The sequence below is a fragment of the Neofelis nebulosa genome, chromosome 1 (assembly GCF_028018385.1).
Source record: "Neofelis nebulosa isolate mNeoNeb1 chromosome 1, mNeoNeb1.pri, whole genome shotgun sequence".
Lineage (NCBI taxonomy): Eukaryota > Metazoa > Chordata > Mammalia > Carnivora > Felidae > Neofelis > Neofelis nebulosa.
The window spans coordinates 232853148-232876062 of NC_080782.1; the positions used below are offsets into that span (position 1 = coordinate 232853148).

General features: G+C 41.1%; 1 protein-coding gene and 1 long non-coding RNA gene across 2 annotated transcripts in view; one reads left to right on the plus strand and one right to left on the minus strand.

The window, feature by feature from the left end:
• Positions 1-22915, minus strand: part of FRY (FRY microtubule binding protein) — a 344560-nt gene that overhangs the window by 312806 nt on the left and 8839 nt on the right. The window lies entirely within an intron of this gene.
• Positions 1549-4278, plus strand: LOC131487434 (uncharacterized). Its single transcript, XR_009249737.1, has 2 exons — positions 1549-1673; positions 3746-4278. It is a non-coding gene; the product is annotated as an uncharacterized LOC131487434 (long non-coding RNA).

The window sequence follows — 22915 nt, forward strand, 5'->3', positions numbered from 1 at the left end:
TTCCAAATATAGCTGACTTCTTAATTTAATCATGATATCCATTTGAGAAAAGAGAAAAGTAACATTTTTTTTTTTTTGAAGAAAATAGATGGAGGAAGCAAAGTAGTGAGTACATATCAGTGACTAACTAGAATATAAAAAAAGAATGAAATTATTCGATAATACAGAAACAAGTAAAGAATTATGTCAGAATATGGTTTATTGGCTAATGGTAAATTTAAGGGTCAGGAGGTTTGAGATTCTGTTTTAGGGACATAATAAACAGAGCTGTCTCCTGCATGGTCCATGACACCCTCTTGACCTCTACTGGAGTAATGCTTACATGTTGTGATTATTACTAGGGACTATCTTCTTGTCCCTACTTTGCAACTTCCATCCCAGCCTTGTGTGGGGCTTAGAACATCAAAGATGCTTAATGTTTGTTGAATGAATGCATGAATGAATAGTAGGACCTAGAAACAGGTCAGTGGCCTGGGGTGGAAGGTTAAAACATCAGTAATAGTTAAACTAGATCAGCAGCATTAAAAAGTTTGTTTTTTAGTGTTAAACATTAATTTTACTGACATGAATATTCATGTCAGGAAAGACAGGAAGGAATTAATACCGAGGAAACAAAGTGGCTTCCAGTGAACAGAGGAGCAGGTTACTCAATACCCAGCGGAAGCTAATAAGGTGAAATTGGTGTGTCCATGAAAATCAGGAAGGCAAATATTTGTCAGACTTTTGTACCAGTACTAACAGAAACAAAGTTAATATCGGCTATACTTGGAACGTCATCTGCTGTGTGCAGGCTCTTTAGAGATGGAAAAGAACTCACTAGGTTACCACATCCAATCTCCACAGAACTCCAGATAAAGAAAACTATGGAGCACAGGCTCTGTGTCTTGCCCTACATCATACGATGGCATTTTGAGGCAGAACCGGCATCCTATTGTTTGGTTCGGATATTAGCTCAACTCTTTACTTGGACTCCAAAAAAGGAAGCTATCTCCTGCTTGACAAGAGACCTTGAAGGCTGTCCTTTCCCCTCACGGTCTCGGGATTGACAGACTTCCAACCTCAAGGTTTCCTTAAAACTTCCAGAATCATTTGGGTTATGCCACCAGACTTCCTTTCAAACAGGCTCTTTATTTTCCATCATCAGTTTTCCCAAGCTTATGTTTATCCCCCCAAACGGTGCAAGATGTATTTCAAAGCAGTTTATATTGGGGAAATATAAATATCCAGTTACATTTTTAAAATGAACGAAGTCGCAGTCAGGGTTCGAAACTCCGTGCAAACCTTAGCGTTAGCCACAGGGATTTCGGCAGAGGCATCGTCTGCCGTACGTGCACATCACACATCACGCAACTCCCGGGAGGAGGCTTACGCTGACGACTGTGACTGCCCTGGTGTGCAGTTCCGGGCGCGGGAGTTCCAAGGACAGGCTACCTCTGCCAGTTTCACAATGACACATTTAATCAGGGAGAATTGTAAATTACTCAGTGTTCGTTCTCAGCTTGGCCAAAAGCCTGCTGTACTCCTTATGTTTACCGGCCTTTAAGCAAACAACAAGCAGATCCTAGCAAAGCACTGGAGGCAAGAGAACGCATAGGTGGAACCTGGGCCAGGAGACAGAGTCTCATGCCAGATCTTCTAAAAGGAAGAATAACGGTCGGAACAAAACGTTTCAGGTGAAACTTTACTTAACTAGGATTTCTAGTTTCATCCTTTCACGAAGTGGTCAGGATTCATCTCCCTCAAAGTAGCCTATAAAGTAAGTTTCCCATAATGAAAAACTTGGCAGTGGTCTTGACTGAGTGGGCAAAGGAAGCTTTGTTAAGAAGGAAATACAGAATAGCCATTATTAAGGAAAAGAATGTAAGCTTTTGAGGCCATTTGCTAAAAAAGCAACATATTCACTTCTTAAACAAAAGATTTTACTTTACGGTCCTATGTGTCTTCCTTTAGAAAATAACTACGGTCACTCTGGGAAGTATTCTTAACATAAGAAGAAATGCAGGTTGTTTCATAATACAATTTCTCTAAAAATGTTTATGCAATATTATGCTATCATTGAGTTAATATTTTTTTTATTTTTTATTTAAAAAAAATTTTTTTTAACGTTTATTTATTTTTGAGACAGAGAGAGACAGAGCATGAACAGGGGAGGAGCAGAGAGAGAGGGAGACACAGAATCTGAAACAGGCTCCAGGCTCTGAGCTGTCAGCACAGAGCCCGATGCGGGGCTCGAACTCACGGACCGTGAGATCATGACCTGAGCCGAAGTCGGGCGCTTAACTGACCGAGCCACCCAGGCGCCCGAGTTAATATTTTTATAAAACCTCTTTTGTCGGAGTCCTAAATACTTGGCGTCTCTTGTTACAGTTCTTAACAATTACAGAATCTTATAGTTAGAAGGTTATGTAACTGGGCAGATTGAGGCCTGGGAGACTCGCGACTATAGACAGGGGTCCTAACACGCACTCATACCAAACATGGTCTTATGCATAGTCCCATCAGAACATTCACAAAGACAGGAAAATGACCGGTCTATAAAAATAAAGTCAGAACTTTTAGTTTCTGTGGCTTTGTAGAGAATATAACCTGAAAGGATTCTTGTCAAAATTACCCAGATATGCAGGCTACAATACAGTACACAATTTTTAACAGGCATAGCTAAGTGTGTAGGAAAGAGGGGAAGCCACAGGGGTCCTGAAATGTCCAAGAACTGAAAACCTTTGTGCATAGGAAGTAATGCTATCATGAGCCTAAGAGAAAGGATCAAGGGGAGCAGTGGTTGATCTTGGGAAGCTAGGAGCTTGAACTCTAAGGCCAGTGTGGAGGGGCGCCTGGGTGGCTCAGTCAGTTAGGCGTCCGACTTCGGTTCATGAGTTTGAGCCCCATGTTGAGCTCTGTGCTGACAGCTCAGATCCTGGAGCCCGCTTCAGATCCTGTGTCTCCTTTTCTCTCTGCCCCTTTTCCCTGCTCGCACTCTGTCTCTCTCTCAAAAATAAATAAACATTAAAAAAATTAATTACAACCATTCTGTTTATCACTCTCAGTATAGTATTCAATGACATGAGCTATTCAACACTCATAAAATAGGCTTTGCAACAGATGATTTTGCTCAACCATAGGCCGATGCCAATGTTCTGAGCACATTTAAGGTGGGCTAGGCTAAGCTTGGATGTTCAGTAGGTTCCATGTATCAAATGCACGTTTGACTTATGATATTTTCTTTTTTTTTTTTTAATGTATGAAATTTATTGTCAAATTGGTTTCCATACAACACCCAGTGCTCATCCCAAAAGGTGCACTCCTCAATACCCAGACTTATGATATTTTCAACTTATGGCAGGTTTATTGAGATGTACCTGCATCGTAAGTCAAGGAAGATCTATATATGAAAGTTTTAATTTCTTACACGGTCAGCATCTGTTTTGAGAGTGGATGGATAGGTGTCTGTGATAATATTTTTTATTCTTTTTTCTGGGTGAAATGCTTCATAATTATTTTTTTTAATTTAAAGGGAAAAAACCCTAAAGCTACATAAACCACAAATAAATCAAAGGAAACATACGTTACCAGTTAAAGGGAAACATACATCCATTCTTGGGAGAACCAAGGAAGTTGGTATCCTGATCTGATGATGAGGAGTTTGGAGATCTACATAGACGTTGACAGGTTTTTCTCCTTAATCAGTGTTCACTTTATAAGATTGGGGGCGCTGTTTATTTACTTATGTTAATATTTATTTATTTAGGGGAGGAGAATGCAAGCAGGGGAGAGGCAGAGAGAGGGGAACAGAGGATCCAAAGCGGGCTCTGCGCTGACAGGGTGACAGCAGCAAGCCCGAGGTGGGGCTCGAACTCAACGAACCAGAGATCGTGACCTGAGCCAAAGCCAGACACTCAACCGACTGCGCCACCCAGGTGCTCCCGGACGTGCTGTTTAAATGATGGAAGAACGCTTGAAAAATCAGAAAAAAAAGGCTCTACAGGAGGTTCAGCCTTGCTAGCTATCCTGGAACATGACACATCAGGAGTAAGAAGGAGCCTTTGAGAAGATCACCACGGGAAGAGCTCAGAGTGTTGTTGTTCTGGCTGTCCTTCAGTTTTTGTTTTCTCAGAGTCCTCACCCAGTAGTTGCACTATGCAACACTATTTTACCAAAGTACACACACATGCGTGCGAGCACACACACACACACACACACACACACCCTATCCGTGCTTAAATGGAGTACATGACTCCATTTTTATACTAATAAAACAAGGAATAAATTAGGATTCTAAAATTCGTATCAAACTGTAATTTCTTTTTATGCCAAATTAATCTTCTAAAGAGATTTCTAGGAAGCATTCTGCAGACCAGATGAGAGTTTCAAAATAAATTTCATAATGTTCCAAAAAGCAGCAGGATCTACTAAAGACAATACTTCAGAATCCCTGTTATAAAATCTGTCTTTTATTTGAGGTGTAACATATCTAGAGGTATATAAGAAGCCGAATGAAAAAAAAATGAGATTACCCACAGAAGGGCCTAAAATGTCAACAGGTGGAAAATAGTCAGTTTTGTAAGAATTAGAAATGCTGGTTCTTTCAATTATATTTCTGGTGAGTTCCTGCCACACCTTATTCCTATTCTTCCTGCAGCTTCTCTCCCTGCACACTTCTCTATCCCTGCACACTATTCCTGCACACTTCTCTCCCATCTTCTTACCTATTTAATTTCTATTACCTAAGACATTGTTCTGCCATAGGCAATGTTTGGATTTTCCCCATGTGATTACCTCCTACTAATCATTACATTCCAAACAATGTATAAACCACCAGGAAAAGTAAATTAGATTGTCCTCATGTAAAAAATACTTTTAACGTGTATTTATTTATTTTTGAGAGAGAGAGAGCACAAGCAGGGAGGGACAGAGAGAGAGAGCGAGACACAGAATCTGAAAAACTCCAGGCTCCAAGCTGCCAGCTCAGAGCCCGATGCAGGGCTCGAACCCACGAGCCATGAGATTGTGACCTGAGCCGAAGTCAGATGCTTAACCAACTGAGCCACCTGACTGTCCTCATTTTACATGCGGACACTGAAGCTCTGAGAGGTGAAGCCATTTGTCCAAGTCCAGACAATCAGTAAGTGATAGAGGTAAGTGATAAATCTTTCTGATGCCAAAGCACATAGGCTCTCTACCCCACCTATGCCTTCGTTTGGCAAATATTTATTCAGCACCTAGTATGTACCAAGTGTTATGCTAAATTTTGGCACATAAACTACAAAAAGGGAAATGATCCTTATCATCACATAAGTGACAGTGTTCTCTCTGAACTGTCTCAAGAAGTCCAGATCCACAATGGCTCTGGAGTCACCCGTGCCAGGAAGCAGACATCAGTTATGCTAGCTGGCATTTTTTGTTTGTTTGCATTTTAAATCGCCAAGGCTTTCAACATTAAGTTCCGGCAAAGACCGTGAAACAATTCAGGCAAGGTTTCAGTCCAGGGCTATTTCCTCTCTTCCACAGACCTCACACGATGCACATGGCCCTGTCTTGACAATCTCCCCCTAACTTTTATTTGTAGCCGTGACAGATTTCACCAGATTCCATTCTGTATTCTAACGAGGCGGGGACTATGGGTTCTTCCTCACGCTGTTCTCTGTCTTGGTTGTTGGATCCGGGACACATCCCCACAGGGCAGGATGCCCAGTTAATGAGGGTCAGCCCAAGGACCCTATCACAGCTAGTCTTTTCTCCTATGTCTAGGGCCTCCAGAAACCACAGAAATGCTGACTGCCTGAGCCCCTTGGTTATTTTCCTGTTAAATAACTGGTGTGGCTTTCGTGCTGAAATTCCCTTTCTGAAAAGCTAAGGAAACATCAAAAGAGATCCCCAACATACACAAATACTTTCACCATAGTATTGTTAGAGAGAAACAAATGTCCAAGAGTAGGTAATTGGCTAAGCATATCGACGCACCTGGAATAGTATCATCACACACATCAGAGCTTCAGTGTCCTCATGTAAAATGAGGACAGTCAGGTGGCTCAGTTGGTTAAGCATCTGACTTCGGCTCAGGTCATGATCTCATAGCTCGTGGGTTCGGGCTCTGAGCTGACAGCTTGGAGCCTGGAGCTTTCACACATAATTATGGTTATGAGGACAAGGTATTAACATAAATATGAATACAATATATATTAAGATAAAAATTATGTATATATAGGACTTAAAATTTTTTTAATAAAAAAATGAAGAAAATGAAAGAAAATATTTACGGATAACACAAGTTTTTGTGTTCAGGATTTTAGATGATTCGTTTTTCTTTTCTCTACTTGTACAAACAATATAGTAAAAGTAAGGTTTGTAGCTATTCTTTTAGCATAGATAATTTTGACACATTCTTATTAGGAGCCATATAACCTCAAATACAGACTGATTGTAATGGGCTCAACAAATCTAAGATTGAAATCTGTGTGCGTGGTATGATCTTGTTATTTGAACTCTCTGTGTCTCAATGTCTCATTTACAGAAGAGGGAAAATAAAGATATGTCCACCATAGAGTCATTAGGAGGATTAGATGAGCAAATGCCTCAAAAAAAGTGCAACACCATGCCTGGCACATGGAAGGAACTTGGGAAGAGTTAGCTATGATCCTGGCATACACATGTCAATATTCCATTTACAGACCAGGATAGAATCATTCATTCATTTGTCCACTTACTCATTTTACACACACTTTTTGGATGAACCATGGGAATCTACCCCCAAAACCAAGAGCATACTTTACACACTGTATGTTAGCCAATTTGACAATAAATTATATTGTAAAAAAGCCCACACATTTATTGAGTCATGCCTAGGTGTCAGGCAGTGTTGTAAGTGTTTTTAATTAAAAAAGAAACAATTTTTATCCTCAAGGAGTTCACTCTCCAATGGAGACAGACAAGTGACTAGAACATCATAACCAAGGTTGGCAGAAGGCTCTAAGGAGTACTTACAAAGGGACCCAACTCAGCATGAATGTGAAGGGCTTTCCAGAAGGGCTTTCCAGCTTTCCAGAAGGGCTCAATGCTTATCAAGTTCTGAAGGAGGCTGAAAATTTTAGGACAATAGGGGCACTGATGGAGCAGGGAGGGACAAAGTCTATTTTAGCCAGCGGGGACAGCATGGAGAAGAGGGAAGGTGCATGGATGGTGGCACAGGAGGTGCAAATCGTGAAGAAATGGTGCACAGGCTTCAGTTCCTGGTTGGAGTTCAGTATATCTGGAGCGTAGGAGTGAGTTTGGGAAGCCAGCCATTACCTCGACAGGCACCTGCCTCAATTACATCGGGACTCCATGAGGCAATCTTACCATCTGAGCCAGGTCTTTCAAAGATAAGGCTTTACAAGACAAAACTATTATCTGTGTCTGTACATGCCCGTGTGTAATCTCTGAGAAATGCAGCCCTACAATGGTCTTGAATAAAGTCTCTGAATAACACAGTCTCACGTGTTAAAATAGACAAAGACACACCCACCGGACAACTGTGTCTTTCCCACTATCTGGACTTTGCTAAACAAAAATACATCTCAACGTGTGTAACAATGAATTATAACACGAAGCCCATCAGTGTTTCATCCTTGTCGGTAGAAAAACATGTGATTCTTACTTTTTCTGTGGGAGGTAACATTTTGCTGCCAAATCTGGCTACTTCACTAGGTAAGAGACAAGATACAGCAATGCACCACAGCAAAAGGATGAGGAGAAGAAAAGAATTAGATGCTGCTACTTAATATTTTTATGCCTTTTGTTCTTCGTGAAAATAATTCAAAACATACAGTATGATTGGGGCGCTTGGGTGGCTCAGTTGGTTAACCATCTGACTTCGGCTCGGGTCATGATCTCGTGGTTTGTGGATTCAAGCCCTGAGTCGTCAGGCTCTGTGCTGATGGGGTGGGACCTGCTTGGGATTCTCTCACTCCTTCTCTCTCTGCCCCTTGCCCGCTTGTGCCCTTTCTCTCAAAATAAATAAACAAATTAAAAAAAAAAAACATACAACATGATTAATCAAATTCAGGACTCTGGAAAATTCCATTTCTTGCTGGTGTGGGAAGGTGGGGTGTGACTTGTAGGAAAGAGCACGGGGGCACAGTTGTACTAGCCGCTTTCCTCACTTCCCCGGCTTGATGCGGGCATTTCCCCAACTTATCAACTTTCATCTTTTACAAGCCAAAAGATTTTTCTCCTATCAGAATGGAATATCTGGATATATTATTATCATCTTCTAAAGTCTGATGCATAGATCATGACTAAACTTGATTTGTTTAGTTGTATCAAGGGGTATCAAGGGCTAAACACATCATCCTGATTTTTCTAAAATATCTCAAGAATAGGTTCTAAAATTGTTCTTCATCATCCGTTACAAGCCACTACATTATGATTTGTAAAGCTAGATATATAGTCCGCATGAAACAGTAGTTGCATGAGAACTTATATTTTCTAGGATTGATAGCAATTTGAATCTTGGCTTATAGAAACATAATTTTATTAATAGGTCAGTACTTTAAGGGGAAAAGAAGGCAAGGCGAAATCCCTTTCTCTATTTTCCTTTCATAATCTCTAAACATAACATTCAAACTGTCATCATGAATGCACACATATATTTACATAGCTGTTAATCTGTCAAATTAGAATCATTTGGAGAAAAGTCTCACAGGATTTTTTAAAAGCCTCAGAGTTGGTAACAGTAACAAAGCCTTGGTTCAAGAGCCAGGAGACAAATTATTTTTACCACTTAGTTCCAAATTTACAGAATAACCTGGAACCAACCAGTGTGCTAAAAGCAACCTTGCTTCCTGCTTCATCTTTGGAGAACATTCTGGGAATAAGATAATAATTTTAGGAAATTTAGGACAGCTTGTTTGGGAAAGATAAATATGAATGCAAACTATTCTTTATATAGAACCTGCCTAACGTATATTATCACTGCAGAGTAGGAATTAAAAACAAACAAACAATCAGACCAACAAACCCAGGGATTTAAAAGATTGGCTTATGCTTTTCCTATTCAGTTCATAGTATCACCATTCACCAAACTGCACAATCTCGTAATACTGGTTACACGTAGGGGGATGAGAAAAAAAGAAATTCTTATTAGTTGCCTACTATTCACTAGGCACTGACATGTGTTATCTCTTTTAAACTTCAGAACCACCCTATTTTATAGATGAGGAAATGAAATTCAGAATGGCCAAGGAACTGGACGAAAATCACAGACTTCCTGGAATCTACCAGTCTATTTCTTGATTCCATGTCTCCTCCATCATTACATCTCTGGCCCAGGCTTCCAGGAGGCCAATGAGTCTTCGAACCATAACTCTTTAATAGATCTTGAATGTACGTCTCTGTCTTAGCTCAGGCTCTTTCCATTTCTCACCTAGCCTAGCACCCAGGTTGCTAATGGTTTCTCTGGTTCTGAAGTTTATTTTCTTTGACACAAGGATGTGTAATCTCAAGAGCTATTTTTTCTAAACCACAAACATTGATGTCATTCTTGTTCTGTGTCAGGATTTTGAGTTACCTAGGAGCAAGGGTGATGTCAGCAAGGTGACAGACTAGGAAGCTCCAGGCCCCTGTTCTCCCACTGAAATACCAAATGAACAACAATATATGGCCCCAAGTAGCTTTGTGGGAACTCTAGAAACTAGTCAAGAAGCTGTCAACCAAGTGAATGTCTGGCCAAGAAAAGGTCACACTCAAAACTATAGGATATTTCGTGGCATTTTTGCCTGCCCTTACCCTCTCCCCAGTGCAGCATGACGTGGGCAGGAGGATGCCACCCAATTCCTGGTCCCTTGCCCAGGACAGGAGGAAAGAGTGGAATTTGCTTGCAACCTTCTGGCTTGTTGGAGGGACTGGTTTCCATCTGGCCTACTCAGAACACTGATGGGAATGGCGGCATGTTTTGGACATCAGGCTGGAAGCTGCCGAGGCAGGGGTGATGCAGTGGCCTGTGAGGGCTTCAAGGGACGGCAGATCCTTGGACACCTGGGCAAGACATTTCAGGTAGAGGAGTACAGGAGGATATGTGAAATCCTGAGAATGAGCAGGGGTGAAACTCGAGGGAAAGTTAAGGGATTTAAAAGCAGCTGGGTATACAAGCGAGTTGGAGAAGAAAAAGCATATGCACAGGCCCAGGGAAAACATATATTCCGGAAAAAGGCCGAGAGGGCCTTGAATTTTCGTGGCAGGCTAATCAGTGATCTTCCTCTGCACAGAGCCAGTTTACTAGGACTGGCTGAGAAAAAAGTTTTTCAAATGCCTCATTTTCAACAAAAGATCACAAGACACACAAAGAAAGAGGTAAACACGGCCCATTCAAAGGAACAAAATAAATCTCCAGAAACTAACCCTAAAGAAACACAGGCCTTGAGCCTAACAAAGACTTTAAAACATTTTTTTTTTTTTTTTAAGTATTCTCAATAAGATAAAGGAGAACACAGACAACTAAACAAATTCAGGAAAACAATTCAGGGATAAAACGAGGCCATCAACAAAGAGATCAAAGTTATTAAAAAGAACCAAACTAGGGGCACCTGGGTGGCTCAGTTGGTTGAGCGTCCGACTTCAGTTCAGGTCATGATCTCAGTTTGTGGGTTCCAGTCCCACGTTGGGCTCTGTGTTGACAGCTCAGAGCCTGGAGCCTACTTCGATTCTGTGTCTCCCTCTCTCTCTGCCCCTCCCCTGTTTGTGCATGCTCGCTCTCTCCCTCTCTCTCAAAAATAAATAAACAAACATAAAAGAAAGAAGCAAACTAAAATTATAAAGATGAATAAAACAAGAAATGAATTGAAAAATTCACTAGAGGGGTTCAAGAACAGATTTAAATAGGCAGAAAAAGAGAATCAGAAAACTTTAAGATGAGTCATTTGAAATTGTTGAGTCTGAGGAAGAAAAAGAAACAAGAATGAAGAAATTTAAAAGGACTTTTGAGATAACACCAAACACATCAATATATGCATCGTGAGAGTCCCACAAGGAGAAGAGAGGGAGAAAAGGGCAGGGAATTTATTTGAAGGAAAAACAGTAAAACTGTCCCAACTTTGAGGACAGCCACAGATACAAGAATCTTAACAAACTCTAAGTAGAATAAACCCAAACAGACCCACCCTGAGACACCTGATAATCAAACTGTAGAAAGTCAAGGACAAAGAGAGAATCTTAAAAGCAGCCAGAGAAAAGTGACTCGTCATGGCTAGGGATCTTCAATAAGATTCTTGGTGGGTTTCTCAACAGAAATGTTGCAGGTTAGAAAGCAGTAGTTCAAGTACTAGAAGGAAAAACTGTCAACTGAGAATACTATCTCTGACAAAACTGCTCTTCGAAAATGAGAGAGAAATGAAGATATCCCCAGATAAATACAAGTCGAAGGAGTTAACAGTAGACCTGGCCTACAAGAAATGCTAATGGGAATCTTTCAAGTTGAAATGAAAGGACACTTGACAGCAACCTGAAACAACATGAATATACAAGTCGTCTGGCAAAAATCTATATATGGACAGATACAAAAATGTGAATTATTGTAATTTTGGTTTGTAACTCCGCTGTTTTTTTTCTTTTATGGAGTTAAAGACTAATGAATAAAAAAGTAATCAGGGGCGCCTGGGTGGCTCAGTCAGTGAAGCGACCGGCTTCAGCTCAGGTCATGATCTCATAGTTTGCGAGTTCGAGCCCCACGTCAGGCTCTGTACTGGCAGCTCAGAGCCTGGGACCTGCTTCGGATTCTGTGTCTCCCTCTCTCTCTGCCCCTTCCCTGCTCACACTCTGTCTCTCTCTGTCTCTCAATAATAAATAAACATTAACAAAAATTTTTTTAAGTAATCATAAATCTATGTTAATGGGTACAAAAAAATAAAGATATAATCTGTGGCATCAATAATGTAAGCTGAGGGGCAGGCAGAGATGTAAATAAGTAGAGTTTTTGTCTGCAAATGAAGTTGTCACCAGTTTCAAATAGATTGCTATGACTTGAGGATAGTTTATATAATCCCCATGGAAACCACAAAGAAAATATCTATAAAATACATATGAGAGGAAATGAGAAGGAAATCAAAACAGGCCACTGCAAAAATATCAACTGAACATCAGTGAAGGAAATGAGGACAAAAAGCCGTAAGACTTACAGAAAAAAAAAAAATAATAACAGGCTCTCCTGTTATTACTGATAGGGGAGTAAGCCCTCCCCTATCAGTAATTGCAATAAATGGGTTGAACTTTTCAAACAAAAGATGTAGACTGACATAATGGATTAAAAAAAAACAGGATCTGGGGTGTCTGGGTGGCTCAGTTGGTTAAGTGCCCCACTCTTGATTTGGGCTCACATCATGGTCTCATGGTTTATGGGATGGAGCCCCATGTTGGGCTCTGTGCTGATGGTATAGAACCTGCTTGGGATTCTCTCTCTCTCCCTCTCTCTCTCTCTCTCTCTCTCTCTCTCTCTGTCTCTTTCTGCCCCTCCCCTGCTCTCTTTCGCTCTCTTTCTCCCTCAAAGTAAATAAATAAACATTTAAAAAAAAAAAACAGGATCCAACTCTGTGCTGTCTACAAGAGACTTTGGAATTGAGGATCTAAGAACACAAATAGATTGAAAGTGAAAAGATGGAAAAAGATAGTCAATTCAAATAGTAACTAAAAGAGAGTAGGGGTAGCATACTAATAGTTGACAAAATAATTTGAAGTCAAAAACTGTTACAACAGACAAAGAAGGACATATATAAAAACCTTAGTTCAGCAAGAAGATAGAATAATAATATATGTACAAAACATCAGAGCTCCTAAAAATATGAAGCAAATATTGATAGAATTGAAGGGAAGAATAGATAGCTCTACAATAATAGTAGAAGACTAATACTTATGAAAACGTAATAGTCTACTTCCTGACTGGTAGTAGGTACTCAAATAGTATTTATACAACGAATGAGCGAGTGAATGAATGAATGAATGATTCCGTGTGTGATTTTTCTATGAATAACAGCCATTGGGGGGAGGGGGGAGAGGGGAAAGAATCAATGTGGAAAAATAATCATAACAATAAATATTACAAGATCTACTAATATAGAAATGAAAATTGAATTAGGCAAGGTGATCCTAATCAATGATGGAAAGCTCAAAATTAGTATGTGGGGACTCCACGGAGGAAGTATGCATTTTTGAAGGCATTCAGAAAGATAAATACGATATACTGCGCTTAAAAACAGTGTCAATGCTGGGTGTATTCATGCGATAACATGTAATATTAGTAATTTAAACATGAGACTAAAATTGGTATAAATCATTGCAGTGGGAAGCACAAAAGTTATTGTTAGGTGTTGGGGTTTATCTAATTGCGAAGATTCAGTTGAACCAGAGCTCTCTGTGCTCCTGCTAACTGGGGTTCACTTCCCTGAACCATGTGTTTGAACTTCACAAAAGTAAAAGTGATTACAGGTAGAAATGATCCTGATCTTGACCTGGGCCACCGAATTTTCCAGTTTACCTGAGTCACCCATGGAAACCCGAGCGTGCACAAACAAAACTTCTGCAGATTGGGAATTCCCAGATAGGAGAGGAAGACAAGGTGAGAAAAACTAAGTGGGTTTGCACAGTATTTTGACGGAGCCTTAACGACTACCCTTTTGGCAGATCAACTCGGGCCTTTGGAAGAAGTGGTTAATGGAAGCAAACAACAGATTAAATCATTCTGAGGGCTGATCAACTACAAATAACATTTTGCATGAGCAAAGATGGTGGCTCCAGACATAAGGAAGTGGGGGGCAAACGTCAAGAGAGCAGCTGAAACAGAAAGTTCGAGCGGGCAAAGACAAAGGCTCTCCCACGGTCAGAAAACTGGAAGCACCTGCCTGAACGGTACCTTTTTATACGGGAAGTTTCCAGTGGAAACTCCTGTAACTGCAATGGACCTTGAAGTCTTGGCTTTCTTTCTCCTTCTTTGGTAAACAGAAAGATAAGATTCCCATTTTACTGATAAAGAAACCAAGAGACGGAGTTCACACAACCACACAATTAGCAGACCTCTGTCATCCAGAACCAGTAGATTTTGTTCTTTCTGATCACTTTAAATGTTGTCGTTTTTTTAAAATCCATGTAATTCAACAGCCAGGTTATTCTACATGTATGTGTTTTGAAATTCACATCTGTTGCCACAATGATCCCCCGCTTCTATGTAATTAATATCGGGGAAATTCCTCTTAAAGAAAAGAAAATCAGGTAACCGATCCTGATAGATCGTAATAGAACATTTTTTTGAATTCTCTAGGAAGGTAGACTTACAAGTGAACTAACTTATTTCTTCTGAGTAAACAAGCACAAATATTACAGCTGGAAATAGGCAATACTCTAGAACTTGGGGGCCAGAAAGAACATTTTTGAACAGCCCAAGAGGATCTCTTTCAGATGAGCAAGCTGTCCTCCTGAGAGGCAAAGCGAGCTGCCCAAAGTCAAGTCAGAGTTACAGTTAGTCACAGAGCCTAGATGATGAAGCCAGGGTCTTAGCACAAACTCAGAAAAAAGTGACTGCTTTGCCTTCAGGAGAAAATACAGCTCACTCTGTAAGTCATCTAGCTCTAAAAATAAAGAGAGTTTTAAAAGCAAGGGAAAAAAAAAGAGAGTACTGTTTGATATTCATGGCTAATTATCTATGTCCCAGGCACCGAGAGCACACCCCAACCCTAGAGAAGATGGCAACATCCCAGAGAGACCAGCCTAAAAGTGGCACCACACCTCAAATGATGAATGTGGAAATACATATTTGATTATGGACATGACAGGTCAGGAAGGCTGGACCTGCCAAGAATAGGTGTGGAGGAACAGTTATTAAATATTTATCCAGCACTGCTGAACAATAAGTGTAATTGTGCCAAACATATAAAGTCTTTGCCCTAAGGAGTTTGCTTTCAGTTGTAAAGCTGGTTATTCCTGAGATATTTGTATGTTGCTTCATCAGGTAAACAATCCGTTCCCTACATCAAGGGACCATCAATTCAGCAAGCTTCCTTAGGAATGAGACTCTACGCCCAATTATTTAATGCAAAAGCTGAATACACTCATTACTGCGTTAAGGATTTTAGGATATTCACTTTTATCCTCTGATGATCACTTTGGGTTGGGTCTCTTTTCATTCTTTCTACTTAACCCGTCCGTACTGTTTGCACAAAATGCCACTACGGTCCCTGCAACCGCAGCATACATAATGACACCAGCAAAAGTGAAGTGCATGGCAAAGCTCTGAGTCTGCAAATCTACATTAGCCAAAATGAAACAGTCAAGTAATTGTAGTCAATTATGTATGCTGAAGCAAAACAAATTATGAAAGAATAATGATTCCAAACCATTAGAAAACTGGATGGACAGGGGGGAGAGCTGACATCAGCTTCACCCACAATACAGTAAGTGGGAAAGAGAAATTGGGGAAAAAAAAAAAAAAAGGAGGCTGCCACAAGGCACGTGGGTGGCTCAGTCGGTTAAGCGTCCGACATCGGCTCAGGTCATGATCTCGCTGTCCGTGAGGTCGAACCCCATGTCGGGCTTTGTGCTGACAGCTCAGAGCCTGGAGTCTGCTTCTGATTCTGTGTCTCCCCCTCTCTCTCTGCCCTTCTCCCTCTTGTGCTCTCTCTCTCTCTCTCTCTCTCTCTCTCTCTCTCTCTCTTAAAAAAAAATTTAAAAAAAGGAGGCTGCCCGTGAAGGAAAAATGTTATTTACCTCGGATAATGCTCAAAGGATATTGTATTATACTTATCACTTAATTAAATCCATGAAGGATTTAAAGTAGCTAGTAATATAAGCAAAGAGATCTTGTGGAACTGGGATATATTAAAGTAAAAGGAAAATAACAGGAATCCAGGTGATAAGAGATTTGGAGACAGGAGAGAGTAGAGGAAACCACTTTCACCAGGGAATGAATGCAAAGAAAGACTACTGCCTCTTAGGAAATAATTTAGCTCTGTGCTTGTTACTGATGGCTGAGACAAACCAGGCAGTTAAGACAGGCAAAGCATTCACTCACTCATTCGCAGGTTGCAGTTTCTACCTTCAAAAGGCTTGGAGCCTGGGCAGAGAGGGTGGTGATAACAACGGACATGTACAGAATTAAATACTATCATAGCACCAGGTGCAAAGTCCCAGGGAACAAAAGGTGGGACTCAACTAAATTATCTGGGAGTGGGACTGTAAGGGACAGTTTGAATGATAAAGTGACCTGTGAGCTCAGCCTGGAAATAGAATAGGACAGGGAAAAGCACGGCGGGCAGATGGAGGAAGGCTGTGTGGTGACCCCAGACCTGTGCCAGTGAAAGGCCAGCAGGGCCAGAGAGCAGCCAGTGGTCGGTGGGCTACAGCAGCGTGTGGAAGGGGCCGAGGCAGGGATGAAGCCTTTCATCTGAGCAGGAGCCAAGCTAGGAGGGCTGCTGGGCCCTCAACACTGTCCTCGAGAGTATAGGCTTGATTCTGAACGCAAAGGGGCCATGAGAGATGCACCATCAAAAATAAAATGCAGAATTCATTGTTTTGTAGAAATCTACCAGTGGATGAGAGAACTACTTCAGAGATGCAGTTCCAGACTCCGGAGGGGTCCTAAAAGAGTAGAGATTCTTGGCAGTGACCGTCTTTATCTTACTTTACAGGGAATATGCACAGAAACACAGGGTGGTTAAATCACTTACCTAGATTCACACACTGCTTGTGGAAGAGGGCAGAGTATGCATAGCCCTGGGTGGGACATAAGCATTTTGCTGAACACCTACTACGGGCTGAAATCATTGGGTAAAATGTTTCAGGGCAACACCAACAACAAGAGAAAAAAAAATACACAATGTAGCTCTTCTATTCAAAGAGCTAAGAATAAAGGTAAAAAGATGACAGAAGCATGAAAAAAGATAGTAAACTTATTAGAAAGAATAATATAGATATATGTATTTCTTAACACAATAGGGTTGATATCTTTCTGAGGAGTGTGCACATTTTTGTAAAACGGACTACTTAAAATGCCTCATATAATTTATCAATTCACAGCATGGATAATTTAAATACTTTATAATGACCCTCTGATCGGTTTCTGTGTCTTGTATTTAAGTGATCTTTTGAAAGAGACACAGCTATATTGTAAATGGAGTTGAAACAAAGCTACCTTTATTCGATAATGCCACCTAAATCACAAACTACTCTGGGTGTTAAAATTATAGAATGCAGAACTGTCCTAACCCCAGATGGTCCTCCTTCCCGATCCTTTAAGACTGACTGTCTTCTGTCAAACACCATTGGAAGACGGATGGTAAGCAAAGTCCTCTGGGCTGTCCGAGAGCAAGCTTTGTCCTCTATGTGACTTAGTTACATGGGTCACTGAGCCTGTTCAAGTGAATACAAACATTTCAGACAAGAGAAATCCTCTTAAGACAGGAAACACGAGTCTTATCCCCTGCTAATGAGTCTACCCGAGTTTGACAGAGCTTCTAATGACAGTGATCTCTGGCTTATACCATAGGGTGGGCTGAGCAATCAAACAATGGGGAGATGTTTACCTCCAGTCATAGTGAGGGTCTCTGCAGGCGTTTTCTGAGAATAAGATACCCTCTCTATACGTAAAGGAGAAAAAGCCCTGCTATCTGGACTCCAACTGCCTCCAGTAGAGGAGAAATCTCATTGTGCCACAGGGTTTCCCAAAGAATGAGCTGGAGATCTATCAGAATCAAATCATGACTCAATATAAGTGTTTCTAGGCCAATCCCAAACTGTTGAACCGGCATCTGAATTTAATTTTAAACAATTTGCAGATGGTTCTCATGTACTCTTGTGTGGACCACAGGCTTAAAGGAAGTAATCTCAGAAGGTGCTTTGATTTGGATGAGCACCTTGATTGGTTTTGGATATGCAATAACAGGCCTGAAGAAGAGTTTAGAACCTGGAAAGTTTAGGAGCTGGAAAGATCAGAATTGCTCTATACAACAGGCAGAGAAGAGGACGGAATTCCAGGGACATTGTGGAAGGGACTTTGAAAGGACAGAGGGGAGAAGAGAAGGAGAAAGGAGCCAGCAAGAGGACTACAGGTTGAAGAATACTGTTTGAAAAACATCTCATGTGACAGGATGGCTGAAAGGGCTTTTAAAGAACAGGGGCGTCTAAAATTAAATCAAAGTCATTTGTGCTGAATGAGTAACTAAATTCCGTATACCTCAGCTTCCTCACTGTAATAAGGAAATAGTGACAAATCTCAGTCCGTGAAGGCAATGAAACTTCAATAGACCTTTCCCTTTCAAAAGGAACATATATTCCTTGACCCTCTCCCTGAAAAGGAAATATTTGTATAGGATCCAGGTTTCCTCCTGAGGAGAATCATGTTTCCTTGAACTAAAGTTACCTTAAACTTAAATTTTTTCCTCTCTCTCACTTGATTGTGTTTGTCCAAGAAAGAGAATTTTTTAATATCTGAAAGATATTATTTATTTAAAAATTTATTTAAAAATTTTATTAAAAAATATTTATTAAAAAATAAAACCTACTGAGATCTTGATGCCATGCATTAGACAAGACTCAACCCCCACCCCAGTTGGGTCTCACCAACTTTGACTGACATGTACTTTTTTTTCTTTTTAATTTTTTTTCATGTTTATTTATTTTTGAGAGAGAGAGAGAGAGAGACAGAGCATGAGCAGGGGAGGGGCAGAGAGAGAGGGAGACACAGAATCCGAAGCAGGCTCCAGGCTCTGAGCCATCAGCACAGAGCCCGATGCGGGGCTCAAACCCACGAGCTGTGAGATCATGACCTGAGCTGAAGTCGGACGCTCAACTGACTGAGCCACCCAGGCGCCCCAGACATGTACTTTTTAAAACTTCCAACCTGACCTACCACCCCCGCCCCACCACAGCGTACAACATGGCGGACATGTGGAGGTTGAATAAGCAGGTTGGTGCGTGGATTGCTTGCCTCTGGGACCCTGTGGAAAGGAAAACTGTGAGTGTCATTTTCTCCTCACTCTCTCTGTAAAAAATGGCTGCAGAGGTTCTTAATGTAGGTTTCTGTGGTGATGTCATGAAGATTAGACTGGGAAGCAGGAGGCCCCCAGTGCAAACTGTCTGTGTAGGTCTGTTATTTCATCTGTAAAATGAGTGCATTGAATTAGATTCCAAGTCTTTTTTCAGGTCCAAAATTTGATGATTCTCTGATTCTTTACTGTGCTGACTACCAAGTGAGCTATTTTCTTGTCCAGATTCTTCAACGGCACAACCGCCAAGCACTTTTTAGTCTGAGCTCTGAAAAAATAGTAAATCTCCAGGACTAAAGGCATAGCTGTAGGATAACTAGGAGGGAGTTAAACTTTTGAGGAAATGCCACAGAGTTTTCAGATGCCCTATCACTGGTTAAAACGACAATGATGACAAACTGAGACAGCTCATTGATGTCTGGAGTAGGCAAGATGCAGGCTTGACGAACTCATATGACTTAAAGATGGGTGCACTTCTCATTTTCCCAGTAACGAAATGAACAGTTTTGAAAGCGAGATGTTCCTCTCACCTGATCACAATTCTTAGAAGTTGTTTGGAGAAGCGTTGTCACTTTGAGATGCATTGCCTTTCAAATTAAAACTTTTATTTTAATTCCTAAAAAATGCAATAGTTTATTATGCCACACACTTAAAAAGATGTTGTACGCCCCTCATTCAGCAACGAGTAGCATAAAGCAATGCGGTCCCTTAAGATTATAACTGTTGAGTATAAGAAATTAGGGGCTTACAGACATTTTAGGGCATGGGCAGAATTCCCGTGGGCTGATTAATCTGTACTTTGTGTACAACGTTTACATAGTAAGCTATTTTACAGTGTCTCGTAGCCTTCAGCGTCCACACTTATCTAAAGAAGCAAAACAAACACTATCCCCCTCTACTCTAGCTTCTAAAAGAAGGTGGTGGGTTTTAGAGTAGATTTTTCTACACGCTCCTACACACTGTATTTTCTTTTGTTGTTGTTGTTGTTGTTGAGGTACACGCTGCATTTTCAAATGTAATGAAAACAACGTGCAAGGCCAGACTTCTGTCTGAACATCAAAATTTCATATAGTAATTTCTACCCCTGCTGCCCAAATATAAATAAGCTAGATCCAGATATTGTGGGGTTTTGTTTTTGTTTTGTTTTGTTTTGTTTTTTTAAGTTATAATGTAGAGACTGAGCAAGGGTGCCTTTCAGGGAGGAGTGTGAAAATACGAGAATCCAATCAACTCTTCGGGGCTTCTCTCTCTCTCTCTTCCTGCTCCACCCCCTCTCCCCTCTGGTCCACTGTCTTGTAAATCCCTCAGAGGCACTGGTCGGGTTATAAGTTATAATCCTTCGTTGTCCTTTAGGAGAAAGGATGAAACAGAAAACTTCCATCCACTTCCCAAACACAACACCAAAGCCAGTTTCGTACCCGCGAGTGGTCTTGCCCTGTCTGTAGCTGTGAAATCTTCAAAATAAAAACCACCTCGCACAGTCCTTGCTGTGGGAGGTGACTGTATATGGATGGGGATGTCACATTAATTTCTTTTCACTTTTTTTCTTTTTAAGTGCTCTCTGCTGGGCATGTTAGACAACTTCCTGATGCATTTCTTCCGCATCGCCCTCACCTGCTATCATCACCCCCTTGATGCAGATTCTGTGTTTTCATTTTAGGTTGTCTATGGAGAATATCATTCTGCATCACTTCCTTTTTCTTCCTGCCCATCCACGTTTGTGTGTGTGGGAGTGTTTGCTGTAGGAATCAGAAGCCGATTTACTGCCAATAAAATGGCTTCTATCATTACAAATATTAGTCAAGCTCGGTTAAGCATACAGATTTTAGTCACCAACTCTTTGTTGAAGAAGGACTGACTGAGCAGCATGGGCGTATCGGAAACAACAAAACCCTATTTTAGCAGAAATTAAGACAAAGTGCAGGGCCATAACTTTGGGATGTTTATCACTTTCCAAAAACGCATTTCCTTCTACTTAAATAACTATGTAGTAGTTTGTGACATCTTTATCACAAGTAATTCATTTGGCAATATTTCTATGATTCGAAAACCAAAGAAAATAAGTATGGTACTTACAGTTTACCCTGTTTTTGATTAATGCAATTTCTGTGCAGCATTAAGTCTCATGAAGAACGTTCACTGAATTTTATTCATTGGACGTGTCTGTATATTTTATAATATAACTTGCATTGTTTATAAGCTTTTGTTTTTAAGGGCTTAAAAGTTTCTCATTCATCCAGTTGGCTGCCTGCAACCAGCCCTGAGGCTTAGTCAGTTTAGGCTGCTGTAACAAATTACTGTAGACGGGGTAGTTTATACAACAAATATTCGTTTCTCACAGTTCTGGAGACTTGGAAGCCTAAGGTCAAGGTGCTGACTAATTTGATGTCTGGTGAGGGCCTTCTTCCTGGTTTGCGATGGCTGCTTTCTCACTGTGTCCTCACATGGCAGAGAGAGACAGAGAGATCATCTCTCTTGCGTCTCTTCTTATAAGGGCACCAAGTGCTTTCATAACGACTCCACTCTCATGGCCTCCCTGCCTCCCAGAGTCTCATCTCCAAATACCATCAACTGGGGATTGTGGCTTCGACATATGAATTTGGGGGTGCAGGGCACAGACATTCAGTCCATAACACATTTTTACCATTTAAAAAAAATGATCAAGAGGTGGCAGGGAGAGCCCTAGTGTTTAACCCTGTGGTTCTGAGCAGGGGTTAGGACCTGGGGATGGGTAGTCTGGGCCTCCGCACTCTGCCCTAAATTGATAAGTTAATATTCCCTTAGTTACGCAGGAGTTCAAATATCTCAAAGGACTGGAAAACCCTTGCTGAGTTGGGCCTCAGGGAGGGACCTTCAACTTATGACTCTTTCCTACCTAGCTGTTTTTTTTTTTTTTTTTTTTTTTTATAGGGCTCAGAAAAGAGGCACAAATTACAAAAAGGAACAAAGCCCTGGCAGAGAAACCCAGAGCAGGAGGGGGAGGAGGAAGAAGAGGAGGAGGAGGAGGGTGAGGAGGAGGGTGAGAAGGAGGGTGAGGAGAAGGAGGAGGAGAAGCAAGATCCCCTGGGACTTTCCTGGAGGGCGATGCTTCATCGCCAATTAGGGCTTCTGTGCCAGATGACAGTGTCACAATGGCCATTAGCTGGTGCAACACAGAGGCTTAAATATCGGTTGCCAGAGAAGCGTGAGTGCCCAAATTAATGCCCCCTGCTTTCCTAGTAAAAAATTAGATATGCGAACAAATTACTGTGTATCCATTCCTTAACCACCATCCACTCCTTGCAGTGTTTTGCACCTAAGAGACATTCATTTAGCAATAGAGTTTACATTTTTGTTGAATAGATGTGGTAGTCTTTCTCGAGGATATCTTCCGGCTACCACTGGGCACCTACTTCAATACTTACGACCAAGGAATGTTTCTTTCAGTTGTGTCTTTCTTGCCCCTAATTACTCTACAATGCCATCTAGCATTGATTACCCACTAAGATGACTTTAGTCTTTCCTAAGTGTCAGGGTCGGTGGAGGCAGGGCGGGGGGGGGGGGGGGGTGTTGGGAGAGAAGTATGGTATTTGAGAGCAGAGGCAGCACCATGGGTGAATCTGATCTAATGACCATCCTCCTTGTGCCTCCTCTGTCTTTGGGCTCTGGATGTTGGGATGTTCAGAGGTACATCTGGACGTACTTCTGATGTTTCCAGGATATTCAGAAGTACATCTGACAGTCAGCTGCTCGGCACAAAAAAGTTAACTCATGACCCATATGGGAGGGAAAGGTTTTCAAATTGTGACTGAAAAATACCCTAACTGCCTTCTGATGAGAGTTTGCACATGCACATCACCTGAAACTAACTGTTTCATCTCGTTTTTGTTTTTTTTTAAATTTTTATATGTTTATTTATTTTTTTGAGAAAGAGAGAGACAGAG